The sequence below is a fragment of the Stegodyphus dumicola genome, chromosome X1 (assembly GCF_044657685.1).
Source record: "Stegodyphus dumicola isolate Sdum_Otavi_A_Nest chromosome X1, ASM4465768v1".
NCBI classification, from domain to species: domain Eukaryota; kingdom Metazoa; phylum Arthropoda; class Arachnida; order Araneae; family Eresidae; genus Stegodyphus; species Stegodyphus dumicola.
Window position 1 is genome coordinate 93724455 of NC_140780.1, and position 15770 is coordinate 93740224.

The 15770-nt window shown below is 33.7% G+C and overlaps 1 pseudogene; it reads left to right on the plus strand.

The window, feature by feature from the left end:
- The first annotated feature begins 893 nt into the window (after positions 1–893).
- LOC118185232 (glutamate decarboxylase-like) overlaps positions 894–15770 on the plus strand; it is a 115396-nt pseudogene continuing 100519 nt past the window's right edge.

The window sequence follows — 15770 nt, forward strand, 5'->3', positions numbered from 1 at the left end:
TTTCTTAAAATGTGCTTGAAAAGTGCTTATAGGTGCTTATTTTTTTAACTAAAATGTGGCTATGAACCCTGTGAAAAGGTGCTTGCATTGTTTTCTGCATTCATGCTTCTTCTCATTTTTTTCCTTTAAGCTGGTGCTGCTATCTATGCCTAAAATTTGCTAATAATACATGAGAAAGGTTCAGTCTATAAATTTATGACATAAAAATTACATTTCATGGCGTTCCTGGTATAAAAACGTGGCATTTAATATATGGTAGCAAATATGCTACCATGGGCATTAGAGGGTTAATTTATTCCTCTTTTTATTCTGGCAGCTGAATGGACTGGCTGTATTTGGTTTTTGTGTTTCTACTTATTAGAATTATAAGAAATGTTTGCAAGAATTTCTTCTAAAGTGTCCTAGTGAAATCTGTTTGTGTCAAAAGGGGATGCATAATTTTTTATAGCTTTTGTAGGGCTTGCTTGTTATAATGAAAGTTTTTACAACATGCTTCCTTTTATTGCAGTAGCACATCCATCACAGCACATTCAACTATATAATGATCTTGTCCTAGAGTTGAAAATGTATAGATGAAATTATATATGATGACTAAATATGAAAATAGCACTTTTTAATAGTGAAGTAGTTAAATAAGCTAGGAATTAATTGTTACAAAATGTGCTAAGGGAACATTCGTATGCAGAAAGATCCTACCAGCCATAAAGGAATAGGCTCCTTTCCTGTATGAGTTGTGTTTCAAAATTCTTGTCGCATAAGTATCTGAAGGGGATCTTCTCTCAGACGGGAGGCTGGCATGTCAACAAAATTACGTACAGCATCAGTAGAAAAAGCCACATTATTTATAAGGGTATTCGCTGATTCATTTCCCATGATATCTGCATAATCCCATAATGAGAGAGTGAGTAGCTGTTTGCATAATGTCCTTCCTAGGGTGGTGATGTTTTTGGTCCTGAGAAGGCTGCAAGACTGCTATGAAAATCATATAATCTCCTCTAACTTTTATCTAGTTAACTGCTTCATGAAGGACTTGACTTCAAGCTTGGATCAGTTAAATTATACTTTCTCTATCTATCTTCTGATGTGTTGGCAACTGCTGCATTCTTAGAAATGTAAAATACTCAATCTATATGTTTCTCATTAGCTTTTAGTATTTATGTGTATTTGTATATGATCAAAATATGTTTAGACACTAAGTTTATATAGTTTCGCCTATTGTCACTTTCCGTATAAAATGATATACAACTTTTCAACTTTCTTTTACTAGATACTGTGATTTCTGTGCAGTTGGTGAGAACATATGCTAAAGCAACTTTCTCATGCATAGTTAGACAAATTTATCCCTCCAGTACCTTAAGGGCTCCTGTAGAAGTGATGCGATAACACGTATTCCTTTTCGCGGACTCAAGTTATTTCCATCTGTGATGTTTGATCGAGTGTATTGATTGATGCTTTGTAGCCTCATAGTACATTAGGATTTGGGGCCAAATTTGCTCTGCTTAAAAAAAAAAAAAAGAAACTCTTAACTTGTGTTCTTAGTTTTTTAATGTAATAACATTAACAAAATATTTATTGCTTATTATTTTTGTTCCTGTAGCTACTTTACCAACATATAGATGGATTTAAATGAGTGGCTGCGAAACAACTTCTAGTGTATAGTCGGATTTAGCATAATTTTATTTCTTTGTTGCTGCTGAGCTATCCTTGTTAACGTTGGTGCTGGAATTTCTGTTTTTGTCAATGCTCTTGGCGCTAAAAAGTTGCATATCTTCTTCAATCATTTATTCTGCATTCTCAAACGTATGGTAACAAGATGCATTGGTAAAGATGCACAAGATGCACTGTTACGCTCGATGCTAACAAGAATGTTAACTAGCCATTTCCAAGTACCATTATCATTAAGGAAAGCTTTGCAGTGCTGTACACTCATGTACTGCTTGTTATATAAAAGCTAAGCATATAACATGGTGATGTAACTAAATTACAGTTTTATTTCAGTTTAGATTCGTCAACAGTTCAACATTCAAACAACTAAAATAAATTGTGTTAGCTGTCAAACGAGATCGATTCAGTCTAATGACTTTAATCCAAAGTTTTGTTGACATCATGAACATGATGCATAACAAAAAGGAAACTCACACACACACATATATATATAATAAATAAATCCAGTTATGATTCACGCTTTCATTTTAGTCACCACCTATACTGTTTGCAGTCTCAAAGGCACAGCTCCATCGGGCGCCCGTAATTTTAATTTCTACACATGGTTTAATTGTTAGCATAAATTTAGGTATTTTGCATAATGAAACTTGATAGGCATATGAAACGAACTTGCGCCAAGATATATATTGGCGAAAGAAAGTAAAGTTCGTGTGCAATGCAGTATATTTGACTTTCACCTTAGCTACGGGGAGTGTATTCGTTTAGTACTTTCTCTTTTCAGGTACTATGTCGAAGTATGTTCCTGTTTCTCTTTTCTTTTATTGCCTAAAATAGGTAAGCCTGATATTTAGGACTGATGATGATTCTATGTAAGTTATCTCCTTTTCAATACCTCAGTGTTTTAATGTCTGTGAAGGTTATTACTTTTTGTTATGCTTAAGTTAAGCAAAAATCTCCTATTTTATTAAATAAAGATTTCGTAGTTAATTTTTTGACTTATGATTCTTTAATGAAAACTGCGCGTGAGGAAACTTACTCATTACGCCTTCAGTGCTAATGCACAAACCCAACATTAATTTAGTGTACATCACTTTTAGAACGTTACCAGCAACTGTCAAAGTGCGAGTATTTGGTATAACTAGTAGCAACATTTAATGTACGCAATTCTGGATATATTTTGGTGCAGGCATTCATAAAACATTGCATTGTAGTAGTCTTGTTCGTTTTCCCAATTAGTACAATATCAGAAACTCGAGTATGACTTACCTATTAGAAAGATAACCAGAATGTTTATGGCATTCCCTTTTTTAGTGCGGTAATTCCATTCAGCATAAGCCAGTGAATGAACTGAAACTAAAGAAATTATTCTTCCGGAAAGTACCATCTTAAACAGATCTAACGTTATTCACCCTTAATGAGTTTTCATCTAGAGTCGTTCATTGAGAATGCTTGTAGAAATTTCATCGGGGAAAGAGGTTATTAATTTATAACATCTTTTTACGATGAAATTTCTACAAGTTCTGGAGTAGTTCATCATGGTGTATAAACGTTCAGGCTATTGCGCCGAGATTGTATATCTTCTGCACTTTTTTAAAAAGCCAGATCTTGTCGAATCCACGCTATCAAATGTTTTTTAGTGTCGTTTCACAATCACAAATTTTCAGTCGAGATGATAGAGTCATCTGAGAGTGTGCTTCTTGTTGAGCAGTTTTTTTTTTTTTTTTTTTTTTAGGTTTTGGCATTTTATTGTACTTTGTCCATTCTTCGGTTTTCCAGAAGAAAATGATGCCAGAAAGAAATTAGAACTATTCGTAAGTTATTGTAAAATGCTGGTTAGTTGCTGAGAAAGTAGCGACTAAACTGGAGTAGCTTATTGGCCACTGTTGCCACATGAAGGGTAGTTCCATTCATCCATGGTGTTAATTTAAGAACCAGGTAGAGTGTTGAGTGAAATTTCTACATCTTTGCCCATAATGCGAAACGTAAATTAATCTAATCCATGTGCTGCAAAGCCCTGCTCCCTCAAATATTTCTAAATCAGCTTAAAATGAGAACGCTGATCTCATAAGCTGCGTTTCTAGTTTTGAAATAAAATTTCATTCGCATAGTTGTCATCTCAGCTGCTAGCAAGACTGGACATTTTTAAAGCAAACCTCATTTACGATTATACTGTTGTCTCTGAACGATGTCGAGTATTAAACGGTGTTTAAGAGGGTTTTTTATGTGTCCATTTAGAGTAAAATGAAAGGTAAAGGATTAAACTCGTAATTAGTGGAGTAAAACAGGGGGGTAACAGAGTACAATACCCAACGCTTATTAAACTTAGTGGGCAAAAGACTGATTCTTCTGAACCAGAATACCCTACTTGTACGCATCAAAGATTTTCGTAATTTACTCATTTAACGAACTGCGAACTATGACTTTATCATTCAGTTATATAATAATTCAATAAAACAGGTTTGATCGAAATTTTCCTACCTTACAGTATAGTGAGACTCTGTTTTCAGAGTTTTTTGTCCGCACTGGAAGAATTTCAATAACTTAAGGTTAACAAAACAATCCACTAGAGGCATTTCAGACGCGTCAGAGTTCCTTCTCGAATACCAGGTGAAAGAAGGACCGCTTACACTGTGGTTTATCTGAGCTAAGGCAGACATCTGGCACAGCCAAGGCAGCTCTAAAACCTTTTTTTTATTATTATTTTTTTATTTTCTCCAACTCATAGCGGAGCGAGTTGAAAAATTTGAACTTCCCCGTATAGCGGAGCTAGTCGACACATGGAACTGCCTCCGGTATCTCAGATAAACCCTAGTAATGCTTCTAAGCGCCACCGTACGTTAAGAGTCCGTACCATATATTAAGTATCTTTAAATGGGCAAGAAGTAGCAACTGTAGAATACAGAAAAGTAAACAAATCATTAGTTATGCTTGTAATCATAGAAGTGCTGATCTATTAAACAAACAAAGGTTAATCTTTCTGCTGACTAGAAACGTAAATTTTGAAATTTGAATACTTCATTGGAAAAAAAAAAAAAAAACACTTTCTAAATTTGCTGTTCGCTTAATTTGCAGCATGTCGAACTGCCAAGCGAAAACGTTTAATCAAAATCGTAAAAAACAACCTTATATTTAGCGTAGGTATAATGAAACACTCAATCGATTTCGAGGGCAGCTAAAGGTCCCTCCTCATCAGGAGAAAGAAATACATAGAAAGAAGAAAATAGGAATCACAGAAACACGTGGTGCTTATCAGCACAGCACGTGGTTATAACTAGATTTTTAATCAGAGTTGCACTGGCCGCCTACTTTTACTGAGCCAGGCTGTCTGATCAAGCATAAAGAAATATTAGCGAAGTTAAAATAGGGAGCGAGGGGGAAATGCACATTACGCTCAAAATCTGAACTTCAAATAATGGAAAGCAACCACTGAACGGATTTTTATACCCTCTGGTAGTACCAAGTGCGAGGAGGTAACGCCATCTATCGGCAAAAATAATTGAATTAAGATAGTAGAATTTTAAAGGCTTTAGGAAGGACTGGATTGGACTTCAAATCATTAACTAAACTTTCTAAATCTTTGTGAATGTGAAAAGCCTCAAGAAAATCCAATTCGCCTATGGAAGAAGCCTTTTGGATGATTTTTGCAGACCCAAAATCAAAATTATGGTTAAAAGTCCAGCTATGATACGCTATTGAAGACTTGTTAATTTCCCCTTTTTTGACATAAGATTCATGTTCCTTGATACGAAACTTCAACGCTCTTTTTGTTTGGCCAATATATCTTAAACCACACTGACATGATATACTATAAATTCCCCAAGAATTCAAGACAGAAACGCAATCTTTTAGAATCGAAGGGTGAATTTTATTAATAGGGGAGAAACCGACTTGAAAATTGAATTTCTGGAGAATCCGTGCAATTTTATAGCTAACAGAAGGATAAAATGGAAGCACGACAAGGTCATTGATATTATTTCTAACAGTGGAATGTCTTCTTTGATGGGAATCTGAAAATTTTTTGACGGCTTTATCAATAATCACGGGAGAAAATCCACGGTCAATCGCAACTGCTCTCAAATAATTAAGTTCATTGGTAAGCAAAGATTCAGAGGAACAAACTTTTAGCGCGCGGAAAACATAATAGTAAAAAGAAGCCATTTTTTGCTTAACAGGGTGGCATGACTTGGCATGGGGTGGTAAACAAACTGCAAAGGGTTTACGGTACACAGTGGTGCTAAAATCGGTTTCATTGCGGATTATAAGAATATCGAGGAAGGGGAGGGAATTGTTGGATTCAATTTCAAGAGTGAATTGGAGAATTCAATTTCAAGAGTGACGACTGACCGTGGATTTTCTCCCGTGATTATTGATAAAGCCGTCAAAAAATTTTCAGATTCCCATCAAAGAAGACATTCCACTGTTAGAAATGATATGAATGACCTTGTCGTGCTTCCATTTTATCCTTCTGTTAGCTATAAAATTGCACGGATTCTCCAGAAATTCAATTTTCAAGTCGGTTTCTCCCCTATTAATAAAATTCACCCTTCGATTCTAAAAGATTGCGTTTCTGTCTTGAATTCTTGGGGAATTTATAGTATATCATGTCAGTGTGGTTTAAGATATATTGGCCAAACAAAAAGAGCGTTGAAGTTTCGTATCAAGGAACATGAATCTTATGTCAAAAAAGGGGAAATTAACAAGTCTTCAATAGCGTATCATAGCTGGACTTTTAACCATAATTTTGATTTTGGGTCTGCAAAAATCATCCAAAAGGCTTCTTCCATAGGCGAATTGGATTTTCTTGAGGCTTTTCACATTCACAAAGATTTAGAAAGTTTAGTTAATGATTTGAAGTCCAATCCAGTCCTTCCTAATGCCTTTAAAATTCTACTATCTTAATTCAATTATTTTTGCCGATAGATGGCGTTACCTCCTCGCACTTGGTACTACCAGAGGGTATAAAAATCCGTTCAGTGGTTGCTTTCCATTATTAGAAGTTCAGAATTTGAGCGTAATGTGCATTTGCCCCTCGCTCCCTATTTTAACTTTGCTAATATTTCTTTATGCTTGATCAGACAGCCTGGCTCAGTAAAAGTAGGCGGCCAGTGCAACTCTGATTAAAAATCTAGTTATAACCACGTGCAGTGCTGATAAGCACCACGTGTTTCTGTGATTCCTATTTTCTTCTCTCTATGTATTTCTTTCTCCTGATGAGGAGGGACCTTTAGCTGCCCTCGAAATCGATTGAGTGTTTCATTATACCTACGCTAAATATAAGGTTGTTTTTTACGATTTTGATTGTCACATTAGCGTGTTTCTCTTCTAGTCTAGTTTGTGCTATCAACCGGCATTTTCGAGAATATTTTACTGTTTATTGTTTTACCACGTGCACCATTTTATTTACTTCTTTCCACGTGGCCATCATTTTTTCGGATTTGGTTTATGCTATCAACCGGCATTTTCGAGGTAATTCTATATTTTTTCGGTTTACCACGTGCACGATTTTGACTTTCGTTGCTTCTTTCCACGTGGCTATTGGTTTTCAGTATTGGATGTTTCTCTCCTTTTGGAATGTTTTTGTCATTTGTTGATGAAAATTGTCTTCATTATTTATTGGTTTTTTTTTTTTTTTTTCATGTTATAAGTAATTACTTGTTTGGACTTTCGGAATTACATTTCTTTTGTTCACTTGTTTCTTGCTTGTGCCCTTTTCACAATATGTCCACTGACAGGAACCGATTTTGTAAGTTACGCCTTAAGCGTACGAAATTCTTGAATCATCTACAGTTTCTACTTAAATGCAAACATCAAAATTTCATTCCCAAATTTATACATGTGAAATGTAGCCTTAAAGCTTCCGTTCACGTTTCAAAAATTTTGCATAAATTCAAATTGGCACTTCTTCGTCACATTATAAGGGACACACGCAAACATTTATCTAAAATTGAATTTGAATTATATTATCTCCATTTAAAAATTGCTAATTCCACTGAAAATTTTTCCTCATTTGAACATACATCCTGGTCTAGAACCGATACCGTTTGTCAACGGCATAAAAATGTGCTCATTTCTAAATTCCAAAAACTCACACACCAGTCGGATAGTCCCAATTATCTAGCTGATCTTCCCACTGTAAACGTTAACTCCATCGTTAATACCTCCAATAGGAATCTTTCGGAGGATCAGTTAAAAGTATTAAAATATAATTTCAACTTTTCAAAGACATCTAAACCTTCAATTCCTCAAATCATCGCCCCTATAGAGAAAGCCTTTAAATTCTCCAAAATTTCGGAAACGCAGAAGGATACAATCCGCCACCTAATTACTCATAACGTTAATTTTAACAATAAATCTTTGGGTTCTAATCTTAGCAAAAAGGAAAATGAGATCTTACGTGAAATTCATTCTGATACTAATATCATTATCTCTAAAGCTGATAAGGGCGGACAGATCGTTGTTATGGACAAACACACATATATTACTGGAGTCTCTAAATTGATAAATGAAGGCCCATACTGCTCGATCCCTAAAGATCCTTCAACTTCGGACCTCATGAAAGTAAAAAGTGCTATTAAATCTTCCCACATTCTGCCAACTCAGTTGAAGAAATCACTTATTCCGCCTATTACTAATTGCGCTAGACTTTATGCTCTTCCAAAAGTCCACAAAACCGGTATTCCTTTTCGACCAATTGTTTCCAACATAGGTACTGCTTCATATCCTTTGGCCAAATATTTAGTTTCCAGATTTTCTCCTCTACTCGATAACAATATTCACACTGTAAAAAATTCTGTTGAAGTCATTGATAAACTTAAAAATATTTCCCCACTTCGTTCCATTATGGTTTCATTTGATGTCAAATCATTGTTTACTAATGTTCCGGTCGAAGGAGCGCTAAATTGTCTTGAAACTAAGCTTCGGGAATTTCACTTCACACATACTGAAATTAATGAGTTGGTTTTGCTTACTAAAGTTTCTCTAAGTCAAACCCACTTTGTTTTCCAAAATGCATATTTTCGTCAAGTTGAAGGATTGGCTATGGGTAATCCTCTCAGTCCGGTACTTGCTGCCATTTATATGCACTATTTTGAGATGAAATTATTTGATAAATTATCTTTTCGTCTTTGGATTCGGTATGTTGACGACACTTTCGCACTTTTTGACGGTTATAAAGAGGATTTATCCGAGATTCTATCTATTATGAATTCAATTGATCCAGCCATCCAATTCACTCTTGAAATTGAATCCAACAATTCCCTCCCCTTCCTCGATATTCTTATAATCCGCAATGAAACCGATTTTAGCACCACTGTGTACCGTAAACCCTTTGCAGTTTGTTTACCACCCCATGCCAAGTCATGCCACCCTGTTAAGCAAAAAATGGCTTCTTTTTACTATTATGTTTTCCGCGCGCTAAAAGTTTGTTCCTCTGAATCTTTGCTTACCAATGAACTTAATTATTTGAGAGCAGTTGCGATTGACCGTGGATTTTCTCCCGTGATTATTGATAAAGCCGTCAAAAAATTTTCAGATTCCCATCAAAGAAGACATTCCACTGTTAGAAATAATATGAATGACCTTGTCGTGCTTCCATTTTATCCTTCTGTTAGCTATAAAATTGCACGGATTCTCCAGAAATTCAATTTTTAAGTCGGTTTCTGCCCTATTAATAAAATTCACCCTTCGATTCTAAAAGATTGCGTTTCTGTCTTGAATTCTTGGGGAATTTATAGTATATCATGTCAGTGTGGTTTAAGATATATTGGCCAAACAAAAAGAGCGTTGAAGTTTCGTATCAAGGAACATGAATCTTATGTCAAAAAAGGGGAAATTAACAAGTCTTCAATAGCGTATCATAGCTGGACTTTTAACCATAATTTTGATTTTGGGTCTGCAAAAATCATCCAAAAGGCTTCTTCCATAGGCGAATTGGATTTTCTTGAGGCTTTTCACATTCACAAAGATTTAGAAAGTTTAGTTAATGATTTGAAGTCCAATCCAGTCCTTCCTAATGCCTTTAAAATTCTACTATCTTAATTCAATTATTTTTGCCGATAGATGGCGTTACCTCCTCGCACTTGGTACTACCAGAGGGTATAAAAATCCGTTCAGTGGTTGCTTTCCATTATTAGAAGTTCAGAATTTGAGCGTAATGTGCATTTGCCCCTCGCTCCCTATTTTAACTTCGCTAATATTTCTTTATGCTTGATCAGACAGCCTGGCTCAGTAAAAGTAGGCGGCCAGTGCAACTCTGATTAAAAATCTAGTTATAACCACGTGCAGTGCTGATAAGCACCACGTGTTTCTGTGATTCCTATTTTCTTCTCTCTATGTATTTCTTTCTCCTGATGAGAAGGGACCTTTAGCTGCCCTCGAAATCGATTGAGTGTTTCATTATACCTACGCTAAATATAAGGTTGTTTTTTACGATTTTGATTGTGACATTAGCGTGTTTCTCTTCTAGTCTAGAAAACGTTTAAGCCTGAACGAAAAGGATAAATTGTTTATTTTTGTTAACAGCGTTGTGCAGTTGACTTAAATGAAGAATTTTATGAATTATAAGTAATGAAGAATTAACAAAAAAATTGTATAAGGAAGCGCTAAAAAGACAGAAAATTGAGAGACGTTGAAATTACTTTTCTAGGGTATTTGAAGCTATAAAGTTAAAAAAAAAAAAGGTTTCTGTTTCTAGAGCTTTGTTCTCTCATTCGCTAAATTCTAAGAGATAATTTCATATCAACTGACAGATGGCTCACAATGTGGAGAAAGTGAAATGTGGCATTGCTCATCAGAAATTGCATGATAAGAAGGAGGAAGCGAATCGTGATGCAACCGGTCACTGGATATAAGACGCTTTGATCGGGCTGCTAAATGAATACAAGCCACATGAAATTTATGATACAAACGAAATTGGACTGCGGTGCAGAACATTACCAGAATTAATACTGAATATTTAAAACTGAAATAGCTGTTGGTTTAAGAAACTAAAAGAATAAGTTACTATGTACTTAACGTGCAATATGGACCCAACATTAAGAAGACAGCCCTGGTTATTGACAAAAGCAGAAAACCTTGATGTATGAAAGGAATTAAGTATTTACTTGTAACTTACTGTACATGTAGCAACAAGACCTCAGGGGTGATAAATAGTTTTTTTGCTGATGTTCTTTTGAAATGGAAGAGCGAACTAAAAAAATAAAAAAAGGAGCTTAACTAATTAGATAACTGGGCAGCACACTCATTTTTCTGATCTCTTTTTGAAAAACATTAGTCTCTTTTCCTGCAAATACAAATTTTAACAGCCTACCTTTAATTTTAGCGTATTATACAAGCTTTCAAATGTCATTACAGAAAGATGTTCAGTAAATGATGAACAGCGGATAATTTTGGGGAAATGGAAGCACTTCGAAGGAGATAAGTAAGTCGACATCTCAACTAGAGGTCATGCATATTATAGTCAACGCCGAGGGTTAAAATCAGTTAAATAACTGTTTTCGAAAATGTTTTTATGTGAAAGAAGCCTCAGAGGAATTTCAAACTGCAGCTAATATTTCAGATATCAGTGAGGGAAGCTACGAAGCTTCATTTTTAGAGTATGTGTTAATTCACAATAATGTTGAGACAACGTGTATAAAAACTGATCAAGGAAGTGCTAAAAGGTCTGTAGAAACTGATAGCGAAAGTGATACAGGAAAAAGTGATGACATGCCATCATTAATTGAAGCTAGAAAAGAAAATTCTATTAAAATTTCTTGAACTGAAAGCTGTTGATTAGAAAAGATATTAGCAGTTTTACGAAATTGAAAATGCAGTAAAAAAAAACTGTTGTTGAAGAATATGAAACAAATACAGTTAGGCTACTTGTTTATAACAGATAAAATTTCATCAAAAAATAATTATAAAAATATTTTTATAAAAAATTTCAAAATGAATTTAAAAATTGCGTAAATAGTTTGATTTTAGTATTAATTTGGAATTATTATTTTTAGATTACTTAAGGATTCGGTTGTTAGTAATAATTTTTATTTCAAAAGTTTAAAACTTTCGAAATAAAAATTGCCGTATATAAACACAAATTGCCGCGTATGAAACTCAGCCGCTTAATGAACTAAAATACTTTTGTAACGGAAGTGTGATTTTAATAAGCGGTGTGTACTGCATAACGTGCGAAGCACCAATGTACAGAAGCCCCCAAACTTATTCTGTACATGTAGCCTTTCAAATCCGATCCTTTTTTATTAGCATTATAAAAGAAAGCAAATTATATCAATAAATTTAAGTAAGAACTTTACTTGTTGTGAAAAAAGTGGTATTTAAAATTTATCTGCTGTGTAAGGTGGGGTATTTTCCAAGTTAAGTATTATTATTCATGATTTCAATATATTATCAGCTTTGTGCTTTTCCTAGCTGCTCATCATTTATTTAAAAAAATGATTTTTTTTTTCTTTTTAAACTGCTGAGTATAGACAATACAATATTTTGAGTTTTACAAATGAAAATAGGACTTTGTAGAATTAAGTTTTTGTTCCACACGTACCTGGAAAATTTAAATTTGTGTTTTCTCTTAATACCGACGGTTTTTTTTTTTTTTTTTTTTTTTTTTTTTTTTTTTCGTGAAGACACGTTTTTTACATTTTTCAATATTTTCATTTCATTCATTCAGCATTACTGACATCTAATTCACCATTTAGAAATGCAAACTAAAATTACCTTTTCAACATGCATTAAAAATTTAAGTAAAATCAAAATTAAGCATGACAAATAGAAAGAAGCGAATGAAGTAAAAATTTAATATGTACTTAGAAAGAAAACTGTAAACCGTTATATTAGAAATAGTTGGAAGAACTTCATACATTTGCAGATATTTTCCTATTTTAAAATATTCCATACCATAAAATTATAATTCTCTAGAATAATTTATTATAAGCAGAATTTTTGGAAATAAAAATATTTTGTCACTTTGTCTCCGGGCTAAGTTCTAAAGCATGCGTAATTTTTGATTACTTAGCTCAATAAGCCGTGTGAGTCTGAAGCAAATAATAAAATATTTACGGTAGTTAGAACGTGTTTGCTAGAAAGAACAATACTCCAATTAGAGTACCAGATAAGTTAATAATGGCAATTGATACTGCCAGTATTAATTCTCTAGCAATTAAGGGAAATAACTTGTTTTTATTCCAAGCGTTTTAACAACTGAAAGAAGACCATTTAAAAAAATTCACAAAAGAAATATTCTGTATTCCTAAATTTGAATAATGCGAACAAGTATGAATGTTATGCATACAAAGAGGAGACAGCAGTATCGGAAAATAGCTGATGAATTTATAACATTTCTAATTAAATTTAAATTTCATATACTTTTAATTAGTTCCTAAGAAAAAATTATTGTATCTATTATCTGTTTAAACTACAGCAACAAGAAATGCAATTTTCTGTATTCAAGAGAGCATTTTGTGAATAAAAAAGCTGCTAGTAAACAGTGTGGTTTAGATGTTAGTATACACTGAGAAATATACAAGGAGAATAAATCATACTGTAAATACAAAAACTGTGCACATAAAATACGCTTCTGGTTATCAAAATTCCTAGAAATAAATACACAGCAAACCTGAAATTTGCATGAAAAAGCTACGATGTGTGAATGATTAGCCTTTCACGATATGCGCATATTACTAGAAGCAAAAGTAATGACATCTCGAAGCAGTATAAAAAAGCAGATAGAAATGCCGGTTTTTCATTCGAAAATGGAACTCATTTTTGTTTTGTTTTGGTAGCCGTGTTATAAGGAGAAGAAATTCATATCAGCATGTCTCAGAATTCGATCGCTGGAGAATCATAGTTTTCCGGTGCTGCGGATTATCGTACCATGCAAACGCTTCTGGCGTTGATCGAGATCTAGTTATTGTTATGAGAATCTGCAATGGTGGATCCAAGACAGCCATACATAGCGATATGCAGGATCTCAACGTCACCACTCACCAAAGCCCGTGACAACAGACAAAATCTCTTCGCATCGTTGTTATTAACAGCGCAGCTAAATCGTGCACCCAGGGTCAGGAAATTGGTTAAGTTATATAGCACCAAATATGTATGAACGATACGACGACATCTGCAACACACAGTTTGTCAGCAAAGCAACCAGTACATCGTTTTTCATTAATGCTGCATCGCAGCACTTACATTATATTGTATTATACACTTACATTATATTATACACTTACATTATATTGTATTATACACTTACATTATATTGTAATGGATTTTTACGTTCTTCCGTGCGTGCTCTCGTGGAGTAAGTGATTAGCACGTTCAGCTAGGAACTGGAAGATCTGCAGTTCGAATGCCCTTGGAGGTACTAGTTGATTTACAACTGTCCCCAGTTTCGAAAGTCCTCACTGTAATGAATAGTGTGTTTAGGCTCATGAAAATAATTTCCTTCTTTAATTTTGTTTAAAAGTGTGTTTTGTATATATATGTGATGTATCAGCTTTAGTCGTAGCTTAAATAATCAGACGATAAGTTTAAAAAACAGGATCCATTTATTATTATTCAGGAGAAATAGCAGTTACAAAAATCAGATATCCGGAGTAAATAAAAAGAATTACTAATAACTTTTTGTATGAAGTTTACTGCATCGTGACATTTAAGAAAAAAGCCTCGATATTCTTTTGCGAGTCTTTTCATAGCCTCTGGAAAGGCGGAGCTTCCAAGAAATGACGTCAGCCTCGTCAGCCAATCCAGTTCGCTTTTAAAATCTCGAGAACATTCTAAAACTGTACGTGTAGAAAAGGCGGGAAAAACAACTTGACTACGGGGCTGTGGATTTAATTCCACGTACTTTCAAATAAGAGACCGTCGCTATTAAAAATGAAAAGAACATACAGTTAGAATTTTAAGTGTAATCTTGATTATGGAATTTTATTATTACATATATATTATAAGCAAGGTTGTAAGAACAAACTTAAAAAGACAAATTTAGGTCAAAAGTTTGCGCATTGTGCTGCAAAATTAAGGAAATTAGATAAATTTTAGTAAGCACGCCAAAAAGTTACCAAAAACTGTGGCTCCGAGAAAACTCCAACATGAGAAATGAAAGGTGTGAAAGAGGAGAAAAAATATTTAATGAAAAAGCTAAATGCTAAACAAATTAGGAAATTTTAACACAGTAGAAAAAAAAAAAGGTAGATTATAAAATATAGTAAAATACTAATCAATTGATCAAGGTAAAATATAAAAAATATATTCAAAATTAAGAAGCGGAAAATGGTTAATTAGCTCAATTCGAAGTTCATTTTGGCTTTTCAAGGGAAATTTTTAAAATGAAATTCGAACCAAGCTAACTCTTACGCGTTTCGCCGAAACAGACAAACTTTGCGCGACAAATTTTTAATGAATTAAATAAACTATGTCTAAAAAACTTTAATCTCAATTCTCTGTTCCAATTTCCCGACGCGTCCGCATATATTGACATATTAAGGTGTAAAAAATGGAAAGGCAAAAGAATATTTAACTTTTAACTGCCTAGTCTTTGCTTAAATAAAATCCAATAAATGAAAACGCAAAATTTTCTCATTTGTGTTTTAGTATTTATCCTTAAGAAAAAAGACAACCTATTTATCTCGCTATTCCCAATAAATGGATTAGCCGTGATTTCATTTTGTCCAAATAATACACTTCTTTTTTATTAAACTATTCTATATTGTACATTTATTTACTTAACAGAAGTGATATGTGTAATAATTTTCTACTCTGCTGTTAGAGCACCTTAACTTTTCAAATTAATGCTTCAATAATCACATCACTAACTTTCAGAATTTCCTGTGACGCCATTTAAATGGACAATTAATGTCATCAAACTTTCTTGGAATTTTTTAACGAAAAGGCCTGAAGAAGTAATGTTAATTTTATATAATAACTTTTTCATAAATTAATATGCCTATATATAATTAAGTACTACATTTTTAAATAAAGACATGCAATTAAGTGCTGAACACAGTGTGTCGTGATAACTTCGTGGTGACAATGTGTTCGTTAAAAAGAAATAATTAATTTTGGAAATCTACCAAAGGTGTACTCAGTCAAATCACGATTCACTCAGTCCATCC